The sequence below is a fragment of the Fukomys damarensis genome, unplaced genomic scaffold (assembly GCF_012274545.1).
Source record: "Fukomys damarensis isolate Sample0158 unplaced genomic scaffold, DMR_v1.0_HiC HiC_scaffold_26, whole genome shotgun sequence".
NCBI lineage: Eukaryota > Metazoa > Chordata > Mammalia > Rodentia > Bathyergidae > Fukomys > Fukomys damarensis.
In genome coordinates, this window is record NW_022900938.1 from 36,419,304 (window position 1) to 36,441,041 (window position 21,738).

General features: G+C 37.3%; 1 protein-coding gene across 4 annotated transcripts in view; it reads left to right on the plus strand.

Annotated features, from left to right (window-relative positions):
• Cytip (cytohesin 1 interacting protein) overlaps positions 1-21,738 on the plus strand; it is an 81,465-nt gene that overhangs the window by 15,588 nt on the left and 44,139 nt on the right. Inside the window, exon 2 of one of the 4 annotated variants that reach the window (XM_010606775.2) lies at positions 5,301-5,454. The exons of the other annotated variants lie outside the window; for them this stretch is intronic. The gene's annotated coding sequence lies outside the window, so the exon portion shown is untranslated. The remainder of the gene's footprint in view (positions 1-5,300; positions 5,455-21,738) is intronic. 4 annotated transcript variants of the gene reach the window in all.

Sequence of the window (21,738 nt, forward strand, 5' to 3'; positions counted from 1 at the left end):
ATATATATCAGAAAAATATAAGAAAGATAATTTCTTTTCACAAATAAAAATCCTGCTTGTGCCTCACTGGACCCCAGGACTCTTTTGGGATCTAACTTCTCTGGAGGTTGAGTCCTGGGTGGAAAAGTAACTCAGCTGAGTAACAGCCTCACTAGAGAGCTCTGTGGGAACAAGGCTTATGTGATGCCACCATTTTTCAGGACACTTTAGTGGTTTCATCTCTGCTCTGCTTAGAAACAGATTTCACTCACTCAAGTGTCTTCAAACTTAGTATCCTAAAGTTTGCCACAGTTGTTCTTCAGTTTCACCAACTTATAATGTAACATCCCAGGATTCCACTTATTTCCTCCTTCTCTTTATTGTTCTAGTAGCATCCCAAATATATTTATTAATATTACTACTGTTCCTGGTACCACTATTGCTATTCAGGCCTTTTTTGGAATGACTATACACTAGGCACAGTCTTAGGCATCTTTTATGTCTTCAGAGCAATCCTGAAAAAAGTATTTCATTTTGTAGTTGAAGTCACTGAGGCCCAGCTCATTTAAAACCAGTGGCAGCTACTTGGCTGGAACGGTGAGTTGGATTCAATGGCGCTGGTAGTTATTGCAGCTTTCAAGGCAAGCAAAGGGTCCCTGGGCCAGGAGGGCCCATTGGAGGAGAAAGAGTGTGATAGATTACCAAGTCATCTACAAGGCAGGAGGCCTGACCATGGCATTGTGCAGTAGAAGAGTAACTGGGTACAGATATTCTGTTGTGTGTTTTTTTTTGTTTGTTTGTTTGTTTTTTGTACTGCCTGAGGCTGATGGTTGTTATGGGTTTAGTAAAAACATAATCTAAAATACAATAGTTGAAACCACCCCTGCTGAAGACAGGAGAGAAGTACTTGGAACACTGGATCAAAATTACTAGCATCACCAATCCCTCTGTAACCCTGCATATATACTAACCTTTTGATTTGATCTAGAAGTTTTATTAGGGAAAAAAAACCCTCTTCTTATGATTCAAATACTTTTTACTTGTTTCTCTTTGTTGCAAAATTAGAATTGCTTATCCTAATCCTGCAGTTGTTTAGATCCTGAATAGGCAGAGCTTTCATGTATGAGTACATTTCCATTGTGTAGGCCCACTTCATTACTGAAAGTGAGTTAAAAACTCTTAGAATCTCCATTGCATTCCAGGTTCTAGACACTGAAGCATATATAGCCCATGCATGCAGAACAGTAATAAAGAATGTATAGGAAACAAATTTAAATCTTTATTCTCTACCCTGGGTAAGAGGCTGTGTAGACAAATGTGTGTGCTTTGGCAGATGGGTTATAAAGTGTAGAAATTCCTTGCTTAGAGGGAATAAAATTAGAGTAGGAGTCCTGTTGTTTCTGATCAAAGCATTGAAAAGCCACTTTCATGGGGAAGGAGATTTGACATTCCAGGCTGAGAATGGTGTGTTCCGATACAGGCTCTGGGTTTGTAGGATTTTATTTCTTGTTGTTTTGAAGTAGTGCCAACCTGAGTGGCCTTCCCTTTAAAGCAGTTCTTATGATGATGACTTATAATTAAAAGTCACTTCAAAGGTATCCCAAAGTCATTGGCTCATTGTTACCTGAGAATGGTTTCCTTTTACAAAAGGAAGGGAAAGGAAGGGAAATAATCTGGAGGACCTTGGGCTGACTATCTAGTATAAAAAAAATCTTGTGTACAATTTGTTTGATAGTGATTTCAATCAGCTTTTAGAGGTTCTGTCACAAAGTACTTGCAGCTGATTTTTCCCCCTTCAAGAACTTTATATAGAACTAATGAAGGGCTCCTTATGCACCTCTACAATGCAGGCCAATGTATCACTGAGAATTTTATGCACACAATTTGTACAGTCTATTCTTCATAGTCATTACAATTTACATCCACATTTGTCCATAGAGACGGAATCAGTGAGATTTTGTTATTTAGTCATTGCTTGGTTTACTTAATCTTGCCCTAGTTTATAACAAGAGGGACTTAAAGTAGGTGAAATAACAACACTCATACAGCTGTTTCTTGAGCACATTTAACAGTATTTCTCCATTCTTTGGAAAGATTTTTTTTTCTTAAATCATTGTGGAGATACAGAGTTTTCCGGTTTGAGTAGCTAGTATTCATCTTTTAAGCCGGACGTTTGCATGAGGCAAAACACTTGCTTCAGAATGAGCGAGAAAAAAAAAAAAATCAAATCTAGCCACCCTTAACGAGCCGAAATAATACTTCATCTGTTTCTAGGATACTTAGGTAAGTTAACCAAACAGGAAATAACAATAGGAGTCCTGAGTCAGAGAGGAACTGTTCATAACTCATTTGAGTTTACAAGCAGAAAGATGATGCCATTGCCCTGAAATCCATAGAATTTAAGATAACTCATTATCAGCTATGGAAAGATTACGGTTATATTCTAGTATAATGCGATTGCATGGGTCAGTCTTCCTTTTCCATTTCCCAGAGACTATTCCAACTCTTTTTACTTTAAGATAGATAAGATCACGTGTTTGCAAACTTTTTAGAACAAGGAACCCTTTGAGGAAGATAAATTATCCTACTAAATCTTTTTTGAGTGACCAGTCCTATCCTATAGAATTTAAATGGGTAAACGAAAGGAAAGACCAGGGCTCCTTTGACATACTAAACAATGTCCAGTTTCTTTACATTCTGGGAAAGGCTGAACAAACATTAGATACAACGAATTTCCTTAGCTTTTTGTGGTTGGCCAGTCATATATAATATGCAGACAACTTGCCGCACCCAGTGAAAACCACGAAGAAGAGGAAGAAGAATGGGGAAGTGGGGTAGAAGGTATACATTTAGTGGTCTTTCAGTATTTTGGAAAATGTAAGTCAGTGTGGCATGAATTCTGATTTTGTATGCTTTGATCTAAAGTGGAGAAAAAAAATGTCTTTCTTCCTAAATCAAATTCTGTTCTGCCACTTCAGATCCAGAATCCAAAGGCCATGTCAGTGCTCTGCGGATCAGGAGTTCTTAGATATTTTTGCCAGTATTTATTGAGTGCTTACTATTGTGTTAGCTGCTTCCACAGCACTTTAATTTTCACAAAAACCCTATGAGGTTAGGGTTATTTTAATATAGATGCGAAAATTAAGACACAGAGAGATAATTTCAGCTATTACCAATAGCTTGGTTACACATCGTCCTTATGGGGCACAATCAACATACTAATGTGTAGCAACATGATTCATAATAGCTAATCCTTGAAACAGCCTGTACACCATCAACAGATGATGGAATAAAGAAATTGTGGTATCTATACATAATGGGATACTACACAGCTATAAAGAAGTACAAATTTGAGGCATTTCTAGGTAAAATAGATACACCTGGAAAACATAATGTTGAATGAAATAAATCAGGCACAAGCTTTAAATACCATATCATGTCTCTCATTTGGGTAAAGCAAAGTACAAACAAAGAGCATAGCGAAGGGTGGGTAGAAGCAGAAAGGGGCTTCTTGCAAATGTGATGGGCTCCAAGAGAATATGGCGGAGAGGAGAGGAGGAGGAGAAGAGAAAATAAATAGAATAAAGATATACTGTGTACAGGAACTTAATAACCTCAACGAATGTAAACATTATATGTTATAAAATGAGATAAGATTAATAATATCAACAAGAGTGAAAAATGAGGAAATGGAACTTAGAGGAGGAGGGTGGGAGACAGGAGGGAATGGGATGAGGATTAAAAACAAAAGAATCAAGCTGTGTTATGTACGTGTACCCACTCCCCAAGATGACTGTAAGCTCTATGTTTTGCAAACATGTACTAACTTAAAAGAGAGAGAGAGAAATGCAATCGGCCTCTGAATATTTTCATCTCAGGCACATTCTTCCACAGCTCAGATCTTTATCTCATCACAGTTTTATATATAGTATGTAGTAGGTGCTCAATGAATGTGCAGGAAATGCAACTGTTGAATTAGGCTTAAAAGAAGGCAGCTTTCTGCATGGAGCCAACATAATGAGCAGGGGTGATGGTGGCTCCTGCAGAAGTAGGATCCAAGACATAAACCTCCACTGGGGACAATTGCTAGGAGTTACTTGAAAAGGTGTTCATAAAATGGTTCTCCTTGGGTAGTTAGCAGCCTTTGTCCAGGAGATCTTGAGAAGTGCCTTTTGATTGGGAAAGGAAGTGAGGGGGCGCTGGTGCCAGGCTGAGCTTCACAAAAGCAGGAACAATGAAACTGCACATCTTCAGGACCCTTGGCGGATGAGTAAAGCCACACCCTTCCTAGTGAAGTTCTCCAGAGTGCTCAGCCACCAGGCATATTTGACCTTCACTAAACTTGTGTGAAGGTAAAACCCTGTGTAGAAGATTTGAGCCAAATGTGAGGGTTGGTCTTGCGTTGCTCTTAGATTTGATGCTGTTAATTATTATAGGTGCCTATCAGAGCAGGGCGTGAACAAGAGATATCAGCAGTGCTGCTGTCCCTTGATATCCAGACTAGATCTGTAACACCACTTGAGGGCTGAGGTTGAAGAACAGGTTTTTTGGCCAAACCTTATAATGTAGTATGTGTGAAAGAAAAACGTGGACACAGAAAGGAAGGGAGCATTCCTAGAATTTGTTGCAGAACTCACCCCCGCGTTGTCTTATTCCCCTGTCTTCTCTGCACCGCCCTTCGCACTTTAGCCCATGTGATTTCCCAGTCAGCTGCCAACGTGCTCTGTTTTCTGGATATTACTGGGTTTGTTCTCTCCTGTTATTCTGTCACTTGAACTGATAACCCTAGAATTGGAACAGCCCAGTCCGTGGGGACACTGCAGTTCCCCCTCACATCCAGACCTATGTGAATACTTAAAAATACTCATGATTATCCCTCATACAGATCTTAATTCAGGCACTCAAACTCCAAGGGCTTTATTGTCTTTCTACTTTGGCCCCTGTAACGATAAAATGAAGAATCATTAAGGCTCTTTAAAGATGTGTTTACAAGTGCTCGGAATCAGAGATACAATTGAAAAAGAGCTCAACAGGATCATATTTAAGTGTATTTTTAAAACACTTATCAGAAGGACAAGGCCAATGTTTTTTGCTAGTTTTTTGATGACCTGTAAAAGCTGTCTGTCATGTTTTACCCACACTGGCTTCTTTAATATGTATTGACAATATTAATTAATTTCATTTTCCGTTTAGTATAGTTTTTACCTATATTTTAAATTTTACTATTCCAAACCATTACTGTTCAATAGTTTTTTAAATACAAACTTCCCATTGCCCACCCATCACTATTTAAGCTTTTCTTGCTGATTATGACTTCAAAGCGATCATCGAGGGTTGCCTGATACAGGAATGGATGCAACTGAAGCATGAATTTCGTGATATCATGGCTCTTTTTGGATTCTCAAGTCAGATTCCTTGATGGGACATTGGTCTGAAAATGATCATCAGACCCTCAGTTCTCTAGCTGAGTTCAAGGTATGTATCTAGCCTGGCTTTCAAAATTATTATTCTTGAAAAGCTGCAATATCTTGGTACTTACTTTCTATTTGCAATGGCTTCTGTAGTGTGAAATAAAGAAAAAAATAGATTTTTCAACATAGCAAGGCTTTTGTGACTTAATTTGTAGACTTCAAAGATTGAATATTGTTTGCTAGAGACTGACTGTAAAATGAAATGAGACAAAAATCCCAAATACTTATGTGCACTGCCACCATTGTTCATCACAGACTATATTTCTTGTCCCTGGGGACGGTAGAGTCCTCCAGTTCCTCTCCCTTTTCCCCTTAAAGCCTAGGAGTCACTGCTTTTCTGCCTGCAGTGCTTTTTGCTTTCATTCTTTCCTTTTCTTCCTCATAGACACTGGTCTAGTTCATTTTTATCACCAGTTTCTACAACTATGATACAAGTTAAACTATTCAGCTTTCTCCTCCTCAATTATCTCATAAACCTATTGCTAAGACTATTTCCCTAAAATTAGTTAGCTTTTAGACTCTGCTAAAAGAAATCGGTAATTCTCTGTAGATAATTGAACATAATTCAAAGTGTTTAGCATAATGAGTAAGGGTTTTCATCCAATAAGATGATTATTATCTCAAGCCATCCACATTCTGGGCACAGTACCCTTGCTACTGATCTCTCTGTCTGTCTGTCTGTCTGTCTGTCTGTCTCTCTCTCTCTCTCTCTCTCTCTCTCTCCTTTTCCCTGAATTGATCTTGGCCACCATTTCTTGAAACTTGCCTTTCACCTTCAAAAGCACTCTCTGTCCACACTTGAAGAAGTTAATTTCTCTGTTGCATTCTTTGAATTAGTTTTCATCATTCTCTGCCTTGTGCTCTTCTGAGGAATATCTGAGCTCATTACAGGTGTCTCTGCATCCAGGCTTCACCCACTGAAGAACCACTTTCCCCACAGTTAAAGCTAGGAATATAGCAGGCCTTGCATAAATGTTGTTATTTGGGATTGAATTTTCAAAGATCCTCTGTGGGAAAAAGCTAAATTTGATTCAGACCATCAACTTAAATTTTTCTGTGTATAGATTATGTAATACCAAATGTGATGAAAGTGCATGATTGGTTTAGTATCTGATTATATTTTCTAAGACAGTCAAAATGTGATTTCATAAAAGATGTACACAATTGTCAACAATTGTCAACAATAATTCAGTTTCTTCAAAATTTGAATATAAGGATTTTTTTTTTGAGATGGGTTTTCACATTGCTGTTCAGGCTGGCTCCAAACTCCTGAGCTCAAACAATCCACTGGTCTCATCCTCCAGTGTAACTGGTACCACAGGTTTGTGACATGGTATCTGGCTTGAAATTTGATTTCTTTCCTATGTGAGAGATTAATTACTCTATGTTTTATAGATATGACCCTCAAATGTCTTAGTAATGCCAGAGCTGTTTACTCAATACTCTGGCATGGAAAAATCTTTAAATATTTTGGTATATACCATACATTTTATATCTTATTTCCCTCATCTCTTATTAGAAATGAACCCTATCATGTGGTATATCTGTACAAATTGAGACCAATAATGTTTCTTTCTCTGTCCAATTATACTAACAAGATCCAACTGTAATCTGAGAATTAGGGTCACAGAAAATTGTATATTTTTTTCAGCTTTAATTGAGTTTATTGGTACTTTTTAGGGATACAGTACAGTTACATTCATTGTTGGGATCTTGTACCTCTACATAGAAGATTGTATATTAAAGTCACGGAATTGGTATTTTTAAAGAAAAGTTCATTTTGGTGAATTGTCCCAAATCTTTCTTCCATTTTGTTAAAGGTTATAGTGTTAGGAATTGATTCTTTTTGCATCTGTAACAACATTTCAGTTATCCTGTTTTCAGTTTTGAGTAGTTTGTCAATTTTCCATCAGTGTCTTCAGGTATTATATACTATTTTTGGGGGGGGTAATGCTATTCACAATGGCCCTGCTATTCAGTCTTTACTGCACACTTAGCTATTATTTTGGGCACAGATCTTCCTTTGAAGTCTGTGGGGCTTTGTGTAAAGATGAAGCTTGTGTCAGGAAGGGGGATGTTTCCCACCTTCCTCTCTGTTAGACTCTTTCATCATTGCCTGACAATATTTTCCACTCCTCTGTAGATATGAATCTTTTTGTAAATGTTCTATATATTTAACAGCAAGATTCAGTGCTGTAAAGCAACATCAGCCATTTGTATCATATACATCTAGATTAAAAGTGAGTCAAAGACAATTAAGAAACTGAATGAATTGTGACCCACAAATTGGTAGCTTTTGATAGTGTCTTCTACCATGTTCTTTTCTGCAAATGCCAGGAGACAAACTAAGGCAATTTTATTTGGCTCTTTCTGTTTCTGTTTTGAAAGAGAATAGGTTATATTTTCCTTTTCCCATTTTTCATCCTCTGCTTCTTGGGACCTATTAGAGTTATCTAAGTGCTCAATGGTACTGCTTAATTCTTACATAAGTGTCTACTGGATTTCCCCAGGCACCTTGCCTAACTTTGTAAAATTTTGTAAAACATACATTCCCTTGTCTGCCCCTGCCACTGTTGAGTGGGCTTCCCTTTCTGGAGAGTGTCAACCTCAGTAGTCACATGGAGTCAAAGCTGCTTTGCTCTTGTCTGAATATCTGAGGCGTGCCAGGTCAGTCCTGTTTTGTTCTTAGATATGGGACAGCCTTCAAGCCCTCACACTAACCTGACCAGTCCACACCTGACCAGAGTCTGAAGCTGAAGTTACACTGTACTTTTAATATCCATGTCTGACTGGCCTTCCAGATCTCTACAACTTACAGAAGACTAAAATTAGTTCTTACAATAGTCTACGATTATTTCCCATACTTAAATTTCTATTACTCAAAATCAACCCAGTGGGGGAAATTTACTTTATACCAATCAGCTCAGCAAAAATTCTTCCAGTTAAGAAATTTAAGAATATGGAAGTGATCCTCTTGTGACAAATTTTAATGAAAGAAATTCTGTCTCCTAACATGTATGTTTTCCTCTACATGGTGGCAAACATTTGGAAACAGACAATGAATGCTTCCTAAATTTTCAGTTATAAATTCCAATAGCTACTAAATGGGACTAAGGAATTCTTCCTGACCAAGAATAATTTTGTTTTGAAAAGAATTTACATTTTCTGTTTTATTTAGGATTATTTTCTGTGTGTTCTTAGGCAATGTTTTCTTAAGGGAAAGATAAAATTTTTCTAGGCAATGAATAGTGAATAGCCCAAACTCCTCTTTTTCTTGCAGACTACTGTTGAACAATAAGGTGTTATCAGTTCCTGTGTGTGCTTCTTAAATTTTACTATTTTATGTTAAATTAACCTTATATTTTCCCAGTTTTCTACCTCAGATATCAAAGGCTCAGGAGGATGAATAAATTTTAAGATTGTAAGATTCCTTCCATATGCATATAATTATTACTTCTCACGAAAAAGAACATGATAATTCATGGTTATATATTGAGTATAATAGTGATTTTATTGCAGATATATTGATTTTATTTTCCAATGAAAGTCTAGTCACCATGATTAAGTCTATATTTTGTATCTTTTCCTCCCTCACCTCACTTCAAGTAACAGAGCTCAAAAGTGTATCATAGATTTATTTAATTTCAAAGAATAATAAGAAAAAAATCAGTATTTCAGTTACTGCTGTTTTATTTTGGACATTTTCTGTGCACCTTAAGAATGAAACCTATTTTTTTCTTGCTTTCCAATAATTACTCCTTAGTCTTGATTTTTTTGTCAAATTAGATCTCTAGCAATTCAGTGAGTGTTGTAAAATCAATCAGAGTCTTTAAAAAATTTGTCCTGCCAAGACTGTGAAATACATTCCTACATAATTCATTTTTGAATTGATGGATGGATGACAGGCAGTAGGCAGCAAGCAGGATTGGGTATGGAAACGATTCAGTGTCAGGCTGCAGAAATCTTAGCAATTCGATCTTTAGCACATGAAAAAGAGTAGGAAAAGAGCATAACCGGAAATATGTATGAGAATTTGTTCTTAAGTCAGAAAATAGAAGCAAAGAATCATTTTTACTAGGAGAATAGAAAAATAGTAGAGTTAAAAAGCTGGAAATTTTTATGCCACCCTGAGTAAATGAACTGATTGTTTTATGTTATCTTGAAAATCCCATTATCTTTTGCCATGTTGAAATCTTGGAGATTAGTTGAAAGACAATGAAAATGATTGAAAGGTCACAATTATGGAGTTTTGAGGAAAGATGAAAAAAAGGTAAATTTCAAAACTTCAGTAGAGGATGGGGGCGGATCTGGTGGGAAGCGCTGAAGGCTGGTGCCTCGTCCTGTGGTACCTTCCACTGGTAGTCTGTGTTCTCCCACAAGTGCTGCACCTCTGTGTCAGGCTGTCCATTTCAGTAAAATGAAGATTCTTTGTCATTTGAGGATGATTTTAAATATCTCCCTATCTCAGATTTTATGATGGCTTTTCATCTGACAGGAATATAAAATGAGAAGATATGTTCAAAGGGTACGGCTTTAGTTTTGTCAAAGGAAAAATATAGTAATTTTAAACCTAAGGATGGACCACTCATAGAATTTGTAGAATTTTATTCAATCTGGAATGTTGGCATTTGGGTTTGATGCTTTACCTTTTTTTTTCTTCCCTTTACAAACTCTATTGTGTCATGATTATGTTCTTAGCCATGTTCAAATATGAACTCTAAAAAAAAAAGTAAGAAAGAAGAGCAAAAGTAGAAAAATTAATGCAAGTAAAATTTCTTCTGGGTCATCCATTGGTTTCCTCTCAGCTTGCCCTACTTTTCCTCAAACTCAGCCTGCATGCCAATTTGGCGTGTTTCTTTACAAATCTTAGATTTTTTTTTTTTGTAAAAAAAGTTAAAAAAGAGAAAGAGGAAAGAAAATGAGTGACAATTATAAGAGTAAATAGAACTTTCAGACTACCAGCATTTAAAAGTGAAGTAACAGAACTATATTCCTCTCTGCACTGAGGGGCCCTTGGACATAAGTAAATAATTAACTACTGCTCACTTGGAAAATGTCAAACAGGGCCCCAGGGTTTGTTGAGCAAGAACTAGATGATTTTCACCTTCCCACGTACTTTTAAAGTTCTATAATATGATTCCTGCCCTTGGAGAAATCACATTGCAAGAGTTGGGAAAAGGGAAATTTAGACTAAACCAAGGTGATTTGCTGGAAAAGCAATGAGAACTTACCACTTTGTGTGTCCCTCAATGCATCCTATGTTCCACACAAAAGTACTCTTCCCCTCACCATGTGTATGCCTAATTCATTGGTTTTAGTTTTCCAGTATCATGGGAAAGCAAACAATGTTCTGAAAGCTAAACCATAAAGCCAAGAATAGCAAAGAGCAAGCAGGGCATACAGAGAAAGAAAAAATCTATAATGGTATATGCATTTGTGAACTATGGAAAAATTTGAAGTATAATAAAGCCATCAGTTAGTAGTAGGTGGAAAACAAATCAAAGTTAATTGGAGGATATACTATTGATCATAGTTATCCCTACATTTTAGAAAACATCGAAAAGCATCTATTTTAAAAATCTTTTAAAATGCATAGTAAAAATCTTAAAATATCTTTTAAAATGTATAAGTAAACCAATGCTCCAGAGAAGAAAGGGGGGGGGGTCCATAGGTAGACAGAAAACAACACCTTGTAATCCTTGTTTCCAAGCATAAATCCTTGAGCCTATTACTCAGAGAAAAGAGGGAAGGAAACATTCCTGATGTGGTTTGAGGGTTGTGTGCTGTGTATACACACACACACACACACACACACACACACACATTTTCGCCAGGTGTTATGGATGTGACAAAATTTGGCACATGAACACACTTTGCTTTTGAGATAGCTATTATTTAGGTAGAGGAAATACATCAGCATGCGAAAGACTAGGGAATATTAACAAGCTGCTCACCAGTGAGTGAGTGTTGTCCTAACCACTGATTATGTAGTTAAATATGGTATCATAGACAGGAGCGACAGATCGATACAATCTGGCGGCTCCTTCATTCAGCCTCAGCTTATGGCGAGAAGCCAGTGATATATTTTGATGTCTTTGTTCCACACTGCACACATGCACCGGGAAGCAGCTGCTATGTCTTTCTTTTGGTTCTTGGCCGCGATCAGTGTGCTTCTGGAGGTCCTAGGAGAGTTTTCATCCTGGCCAGTAGCGCCTGTCTCTGTCCATGCACATCTCTTATGCAGCCTGCATTTTCAGTCTTCTCCAATGTGGGGAAGGGTGGGGCTGAAATTCTCCCTGTCACAGAGCTTGTCAACTGAAGTTGTACCACCAGCGGGAAGCATATAAAATGCTTCCTTCTGTCTTCCTGTAAAATGGATGAGGGCATTTTTTCTAACACTGCTAATTTAAAACACAGGCATTTAGGTGACATTCCAAATATCTTTTGTACTTGTTTCTTTGTACTTGTTTATTTGATCTAAACAAAACAAATTGATCAAGGACAATGGCTATTTTATCTCTTCAAACAGCCCTCAGCATGCCCTGCATTTCTCTTCCAAGATTCAGTATCTTAACAAATGAACAAGTAAAACAGCTTGAAATAAAATTTTTAATTTTAATCATTTTTATCAGCTCTGCCTGCCTCCATGTCACCTCAAAAATCTCTGTGTGACATTTAATCAAGCAAAGCATCTATTTCAATATTTCTTTAACTAGTTTGTCATATATTTCTCTAATTTCACTAAACTATGTCATTGTTTAACCTGGGGGGGTCACATATATAACATGAAATTCCCTTCATGATGGACAAATGGCCATGCAAGTGATGGGGTTGGATGGCAGCAGGCCAAGGCCGCATGAGTGAGGCAGACCCTGAACCCTCCTGGCTGCTCTCACAGGGAGTACTTCACAGAGGAGGCATCATTCAAAGTGAGCCCTGAACAGTGGGTAGAACTTCGCTGACTAGGAACAGGAGGGTTATCAGAAGGGAGAATGGTTTGAGCAGAGATCTTGTAAGAGGATAGTGCTGGGTGAATTGTCAGAACAAAGATTAGTCCATCTTGAAGCAGTGACCCATTTTTCTGGGATTGGAAATAAAACCACATGGTAAGTGAGTTTGAATACAAGGCAAAGAAGTTAAATTTAATTCAGTAGCTCTAAAACCAACTCAATTAGTTGACAGGGGAGACAGTATAGAGGGAGGCCAGTTTTATTCCATTATATTTTGTTGGGGCCTGATCCTCATACCTGAACTAGGAAGATGCTGATGATCATGCAAGGAGGAGACAGACATAGACATCTCAGAGGATGAAGTGACAAAATATGAGGTTCTATCACAGAGAAAGAGAAGTGTGAGACAGGTAGGAAGGGAGGCTCTGTTCTTTTCACAGTTTAACGTGTGTGCATCTTGACACATGCAGAGGCTGCGGGGGAGACAGGCATCCAAAGTGCAGTTCTCATGCACATCTTCTCCAGCTATTATTTCTGAAGTCAGGCTCATTCTTACTATCTTACCACTCATGGCACATTTGACATGAAAACTTATCTTAAAAGCAGTTAGTAGATCACAGGTGTGTATTTTAAGGGATGGCATCTTATCATCAAATGAATAATGTGAAACATATAGTTTTGCTCTATTTGGGCTTTGCTTCAAAGCAAAATCATTTTCTCCTTATTGCAATTAAGCCAAACATCCCAGAAAATATAACGTACATTTAAATATTTAAAAACCCATAAATATTACATGATAACACCTACAAGAATCACTGGGAAAGTAAATCAATGCCCAGAGCTTTGGACATATTATGAATGTATTTATCAAATACTTACTGAGCATCTCTGATTAAAAAAAATCACTCTTTTAAGTGCTAGAGGGGTACAAAATGAATGAGAAAGAGCTCTGTTTTGGAACAGGGCAGGGCTGGAGCTCACAAGAAGAAAAGTTAGATATGTACAATTTTAACAAGGCAAGATGTGATTAATCATAAGAGAAAACCCAGAGGTGTGCTTTGAATTTCCTGACAATCAGGCAGTCTTACCTTCTTGGGAACATCAGGCCATGTTTTGTGAAAAATGTAGCATTTAAATTGGCTTGATTGACCATTAAGGACCACCCAGCTGGGCGGGGAGCTCACAGGTCCTCCATCTCCTCCAGTGCCCCAGACCTTCATTGGAGCAGATCAATGGGAACTGCCCAGCTGTGTGGGTGCCTCTGCAGTATGCCCCCAGGCTCTCAGGCCTCCTGTTTGTGCTGGTATCTGGATCCACACTGCACAGACACAGGAGGTCATAAAAGTCATTTTACTGAGCTCCAGAGGATAGAATGGAAGTGAAAAACAGCAATAAAGACACATCAGACCTCTATAGTTGGTAAGTTGGAGGGATAACCATCTTCCATCAGAATTTGGACAATCTTCAGGGGAAGGGCAGCTGGAACCTGCAGTAGAAACTTGCAGAGTTCAACCCTGCAGGAGGTCAAGAAAACCAACTTGGGCCTTGCAACCAGAATTCAGCCTGAATCTTAGGGGTCTGCCATTGGCTAGCTGAGACTAATTGACTTAGTTGCTCACATTCCTGCCCATATTTTCTATTGTAACAGCAGAGCTATACCCTAAAAGAGGCTCTTCAATTTTTTTTCTTTCTTTTCCTCCCATTTTTAATTTTTATTTTTAACATTTTTTTCCCATTCTGCAAAATTCTTCTTTTTCTTTCTTCTTTTCCTGCTCAACCTCTTGCTTCCCCACATTATTCTTCATCTCCCTTTATTCTTCCCATTCCTGCCCTAATTCACATTTCTTCTTTCCTTTTCTTTTTCTCTCTCTTTTTCCTTAGCTCAATGGTTGTTAGTTTAAAAGGAAAGTGAGTAGAATTTATAACTTCCCTTTTACTGTTAAGTTGTTCTGTTCTTATCTTTATTCTTGCACTCTGTAGCTCACTCTTATCTTCAACAGTTTCCTAGAGATTGCACGATCATCCTTTGTCCTCTGGCTTCACTTGAAACCTTCTCCTATTCTTTTACCTATCTATTCCTCCCAATTCCTTCTAAATCCCCATCCTGAAGGTTAAAGTTGGTATACTGAAGAGTGTATTCACTATAAACATGTTTTGAGCTTGTCCTCAATTTTGATTTAATTCACATGATTTAAAGAAGATAGATTAATAACTATTAATAACTATCACAAATGGTCAAATTTAAACTGTGCTTCTTGCTGCTGATTGGATCAATTGGGCTAAAGGGTTGTCATTGATTTAATGAGTTGTCCTTTCTGATATTATGAAAATGAGAGTTTCTCTGAGTCATTAGAAACTCAAAATTTAAAGAGCAGCTATATCAAGAAGATCAAAGTACTAAGCCAGGAATTAAACCAAGGACAGCCCAACAACAACAAAAAAATTAGAGAAAACTTAAGGAAGACACAAAGACAGCTTCCAGTTCACCAATAGTAAATTCTAGGGGAAAAAAGGTGGAAAAGTCTGGCAATCAACCACCAGGACACCTTGAACTCAGGAAGTAACAAAACAGATCAATCAGGCTCTAGAAAAATTGAAAACAGAAATAATTTCCCAGATAACTAGAGAGATGATGAGCACAATGAAAGATAGGATTAGATATTCTATAACAGAAACTGATAAAAAAATAGATGACCTCAGGACCATTTCCTGGAAAATTCATAGCAGTGAATGCCACACTAGGAAAACAGAGTGAGATCCAATAAACAACATAATGATGAATTTTAAGCTCATAGAAAAAGAAGAGCAAGAAAAACCCAAAACTTTTACAAGGGAGGAAATTATAATGATCAGAGTAGAAATCAATGCAATGGAAACTAAGAGAACAATAAAAAAAACAATGAATTGAAGAGTTGGTTTTTTTAAAGAATAAATTAAATCAATAAACCATTAGCCAACCTCATCAAAAAAAGGAAAGAAAAGGCTCAGATCCATGAAATTAGGAACAAAAAAGGTGAAGTCACAACAGAACCAGCAGAAATTCAGATTCATCAATGCTTACTTTGAGAATCTTCAGTCTAATAAAATGGAGAACACAGAAGAAATGGACAGATTTCTCGATACTTATGAATTACCAAAGTTGAACAAAGAAGATAAAAAAATTCTAAGAACCCCAATTACAATCAGTGAAATTGAAAGCATAATTAAAAGTTTACTAAGAAAATCCCAGGTTCTGATGGCTTTGCTGCTGAATTCTACAAGATATTTAGAGAAGAACGACTGCCACTACATTTTAAATTTTTCAGTGAAATTGAAAGGGAATCAATAATTCCAGTTCATTCCTGGAAGCAAGTGTTACTTTGATTCCCAAACCGGGAAAAGACCCAACTAAAAAAAAAAAAAAGAACTACAGGCCAATCTCCTTAATGAATATGCATGCCAAAATTCTCAATAAGATGTTGGCAAACAGAATACAGAGGGTCATCAAGATCATACAACCTGAACAAGTTGTATTTATCCCAGGGATGCAAGGATGGTTCAACATAGATAAATCAATAAATGTAATACGCTATATTAACAGAGTCAAGGACAAAAACCATATGATTATTTCAATAGATGCAAAAAAAAAAGAGCATTTGACAGAATTCAACATGCATTCATGATAAAAACCCTGTAGAAAATTGTAATAGATGGTCTATATCTCAACTTAATAAAGGCTATCTATGAAAAAACTACAGCTAACATCATATTAAATGGCCAAAAACTAAAAATCTTCACACTAAAATCAGGAACAAGATGAAGATATCCACTATCTCAGCTCCTGTTCAATATAGTTCTAGAAACATTAGCCACAGCGATTAGACATGAGAAAGAAATTAAAGCAATAAATGAAGGAAAGGAAGAAGTTAAACTGTCATTATTTGCTGACAATATGATACTCTACATTGAAGATCCAAAAAACTCTGCCAAAGACTTCTTTACCTAATTGTCACTTTCAGCAGAGTAGCTAGATACAGGATCAACCCTCAAAAATTCTAGACTCACTGAAAGAGAAATTAGGGAAACAATTCCTTTCACAATAGCATCCAAAAATGTGAAGTATCTAGGAATCAATTTAACAAAGGAAGCAAAAGACCTCTACACTGAAAACTATAGCCCTCTGAAAAAAGTGATTGAAGAGGATATCAGAAAATGGAAAGATATCCCCTGCTTCTGGGTAGGAAGAATCAACATAGTGAAAATGGCCATACTACCAAAACTGCTATACAGATTCAATGCAATGCCAATTGAAATTCCAAAACTATATTTCACAGAACTAGAAAAAAGAATCCCAAAATTCATTTGGAACCATAAGAGACCTAGAATAGCAAAGGCCATCCTAGGCAACAGAGACATGGCAGTAGGTATAAAAATTCCCAATTTGAAACTATACTACAAAGCCACTGTGATAAAAACAGCATGGTACTGGCAAATAAAAGACCCGAGGGTCAGTGGAATAGATTGGAAGATACAGAAACAACTCCAGAGGTACTCAGCTACCTCATCTTTGACAAAGGAGCTAACCATCCTCAGTGGAAAAAAGATAGCCTCTTGAATAAATTGTGTTGGAAAAACTGGGTTTCAACCTGCCCAAGATTAAACCTAGACCCTTATTTTTCATCATGCACTAAACTAAAATCCAAGTGGATTAAAGATCTAAATATTAAAACAGAAATTCTAAACTTACTAGAATATAAGTTAGGCAGAACTCTTGAAGACATTGGCATAGGAAAAGACTTTATAAAAAAAATCCTCAGTAGCACAAGAACTAGCACAAAGAATCAACAACTGGGATCTCATCTTATTAAAAAGCTTCTGTGTTGAAAAAGAAACCACCAACAGAGCTAAGAGACAACCCACAATATGGGAAAAAATTATTACCAGCTGCTCCTCAGACAAAGGACTATTATCTAGAATATGTAAAGAACTAAAAAAAAATCAGACCCCCCAAATATAAAGACCCCATTCTAAATGTCCATCTGAAATGAACAGACAAAGAAACAAAAGCAGCAAATAAATATATGAAAAAATGTTCAACATCACTGGTCATTCAAGAGAGGTGCAGATGAAAGCAACACTGAGATCCACCTCACCCCAGAAGGAATGGCTGCTATCAGGACATCAACCAAAAACAAATGTTGATGGGGTTGTGGGGAGAAAGGAACCCTTCCCCATTGTTGGTGGGAGTGCACACTGGTGTAACCACTGTGTAAATCAATATGGAGATACCTCAAAGAACTAGCATTAGAAGTTCCATTTGACCCAGCTATCCCTCTGCTGGGTATCTTTCCAAAAGAATTAAATCAATCATGTCACAGTGATATATGTGCACCCATGTTTATAGTGGCACAGTTTGTAATAACTAAAACTTGGAAACAGCCCAGTTCTCCATCAGTTGCAGGCTGGATAAAGATGTTTTTTCTATAAAATGGAGTACTACTCAGCTATAAAGAATGAGAAACTATAGTCATCATAGGGAAATGGATGCCTACTGAGACCATACTCTTAAGTGAAATAAATAAGACACATGTGTATAAATACCATCTAGTTTCTCTGATGTGAAAAACTAAAAGTGTGAATAAGATCCAAATTGTATAACTGATATTGTGTAGGAGGAAGAAAAGGGCTAAAGTATAGGGGAAGTGGGAATAGTAAGGGAAAGGAAATAAGGAAAAAGAAAAAAATATGAGAAAAGGAAAATATGGAAACAAAGTCTGTAAATGGGGAGGTTTGAGGGGGTGAAGGGAGGGCAGGGGTATGTGGAAAAAATGAGAACCAAGATCTGTCATGTAAGTGGTACAAGATACCAGTGATGAATGTAGCTTTACTGTATACTTAAAAAGTACCAATGAACTCAAGAAAAAAATAAATTCGGCTTGATTGAGTGAGTTCGGATAGAAATGTGTAGATTCAGGTAAATACTGCGTTGTTATCAATGGTGAAAACCTAGAAAGAACCACTTTCATACAGGAAAAATGGCAGTCCAGAGTAGCTGGAATGCTTGTTATATCACTACTAGTGAGAATTGTAGGAATCATTGATTCAGCAATTTCTGTGGGCTGAGTATTGTTATGTTTTGGTGAATTGAAGGGTTATTGGCCCCATTTATAGCTAAGGGCATTGAAATGCAGATGATTTAAGTAACTGGCTCCAGGGCCTAAGAGCCCATGCTTAGCCAGTTGGTCTTACTCCTTTCATAAATTGTACCTTGTAAAAGTATGCACATAGGAATATGCAGCTCTGAAAGGAAGCTGGACACAGGTTGGCAGAGGTGTTACAGATAATGTTAAGAAATTTTAACTTTTTTTTATAGCTAAAGTGATAGCATTCTCTGGATTTGAGACACTATATCACTACTATTATAGGTTATATAATGGAAGTAGACTAAAATGGTCTTTAGTATTATAAGAATGTAGAAAGTTGCCCTTGGTGTGTCAAACTCTAGCATTATGTAGAAAATGTTAAAAGTTCTAATTTTTATAAGACCTTGTATTCTCCAAGATCTTTTCCATTTCCTACCTTACTTATTTTGAATATTGTAATGATGCAGCATTTCCCCTTTTATTAGGAGTATGGGGAAACATCCTCCAAACTGGCACTGACTTTGTTAAAAGATACACGTCTGGTAGGTGGTAGAGCTAAGGAAGGGAACGGATGTTTTGGAGACCTGGTAATTGCTGTTGTCTTTTGCTCAGTCTTGGTTCTCCCTTCTTTTCCCTGGTTTTATTTCACCAGTATCCTTTTTATGATCAAAGGTGCAAAGAGGCGTGAATGTTTGTTTGCTTGGCAATAAAAAAATAAATCTCTGATACAGAAGAGAGGAAGGATCCTTTTTGATCATAGAAATGGGTCACTGTCTCACCGACACCGGCAGAACCAGGCTGTCAGTTGTTTTCCCAGGCAGGCAGTAGCTGCTGTAGTTTTGTGAGGAGGGAACAGGCTTATTTGGCTTCCTCTACAAATTCACTTTCCAGACTGCAAGGCAAACTTTCCAGGCTTCTATTTTTCAAACTAGGCTGTTTTAGATTAAAACATTCACCATAACCTCCACCCTCCAGATTACTAATAAGATAGGATATTTACAATGTTTGGCCAAAGAGGCGTTGCTCTTTCTGAATTCACCACCATTCTTTGACACATATTTGTTTATAAAATATCAATACTTGTTATCTCAAAAACCTTCTGCTGTGTTTTGAGCCAATATCTAGGCCTAAGAGGTGCAGAACGGTCATATATTCTTGGAGTGGATAGCATATTTCACTCTGTTGGCTTACATTCTGAGAATGGCTGGTGTAGCCTAGGGCTGCCAAAGGAAATGACTACAAATTTAGAAGCTGAAAGCAATAGAAATTTAATCTCTCTGAGTTCTACAGGCTAGAAGTCCAAAATCAAGGTGGCAAAGGGCCATACTCCTTTGACACTGGGTAAGGGAAAGGCTTATGGTGGTGATGTTTAAAACTTACTGTTTTTGTCTTCTCATCCTCTCTTCTTCTTCCTCCTCTCTCTCTCTCTCTCTCTCTCTCTCTTTGCTCTCTCTCTACTCCCACCCCCCTTGAATAAAATCTCCAGTCAGACAAAAATAAAACTTACTGTTCCTTGGCTTTCAAATACAAAAAGTACAATCCAAAAATGTCCCTTTGTGGTCACAGGCAACTTTTTTTTTTTTAGTAGGGACATTAGTCCTACAGGGTTAAGGCCCACCCTAATGACCCATCTTAACTTAAATACAGCTGCAAAGACCCTGTTTCTAAATAAGGCCAAGATCCAAGGATTAGGATTTAAACATCTTTTTATGGAACGTAGCAGCAGATATAACCGGTGATCAGCATCCTTTCTTTCACTATGGTACTTATATACTTATCATTTTATCAAGATTGTAAATGTCTTAGAGGTATAAGTTGAGCTATTTTGCTACTTGCTACTTGGTTACAAGTTCACACTTTGATCTTCTTTGATAAATCTACACTATTTCTTACAATAATTCTTTTAATTATAATCACACTGAAACTTTTTTTTCATTCTGTATCATCTGTATTGAATTCTTATCTCCATGAGGGCAGAGGTCCTATCTGGCTCATTTTTATGGCCTTGCATAGTTGCACAATTGTGGAATGGCAGTACTGCAGAGTGGATAAATTTGTCATTTATGTGGATTCTAACTCTCTCTTGCTTATTGGCTGTGTAACAATGGGCAAGCATGTTAGCTTCAGTATCCTCATCTGGGAAAACATATATGTATTTTCATGGTTTATACTAGATTTCGAACATGTAGCACACTGGGTAGCTGCTATAATTACTCAAAAACACTTGTGGAATTTAGTTGAAGGAAACCATATAGTCTTATAGTTCTGCCTTTCAGTTTGGGCAAAACTGCTACATTTCCTGGACTTGAGTTTTTTTTTAACGTGTAAATAAAGAAAGTTAAATGAGATGACTGAATTCAAGTAGTTAAAGTCTTTTAATGACCTTAAGAATTTCAAGAGAGAAAGAGAGAGACCATAGTTTATTCTATTCTCTTTTCATTGGGGAATTCTAATAAATAGTATGGTTTTATGAAAGAGGAACACATTGTTATGGATTTCTCTCCTGTGCTTAATACTTCGTACTGTATCTATTTGACTTATTATTTTAATTAGATAACATTTGAGAACTATTTTTTGCTGCCTTTTGTAAGTCGGAGTCTGTGCTAGGTTATGGGCACACAGAAGTCATTACTAGACTAAATCTTCTCTGTATTATATTTGAATTTCAAAGCAATTGAGGATTTATATCTATTTAAAAAATGTCAGTAGTCAGGAAAAAGTTAAGTAGAGGATTCTGGTTTTCAAAGAAGTCATTTTATTGCTCCTCTGCAGTTCCTTGTGCCTCACACACAAACACACAGAGACATTTCCAGACTGTGCAAACAAAGATGGAAAAGGGAAGCACATCACATCAGTTGCTCCCTGTGGGCCCTTTTCCGCTGATTCACTCACTGTGTTCAAAGACAAATCTCTCACAGGTGGCAGAGTTAGTTCAGGCAGCAGATGGTGAGCAGATTGGAGGGAGAACTATTTGGGGAACCCTGAGGTGAAAGCTCTCCCTGGAGCTGGTCCATTTGGATGTGGCTTCACATCTTTATCCATTCAGTTGGGTTGAATTTGGAGGCTGTCTAGTTCATATTGAGCTGGGATTTGAAGAGGGAGAGAGGGAACTAGGGAGAGGGAGAGGGCGAGGGAGGTGGGGGCAGAGTTTGGGGGAGCAATGTTATCCACAGAAGTAGTGAGAGCAAAAGGCCTCAGGAGGAACTACTTTTTTTT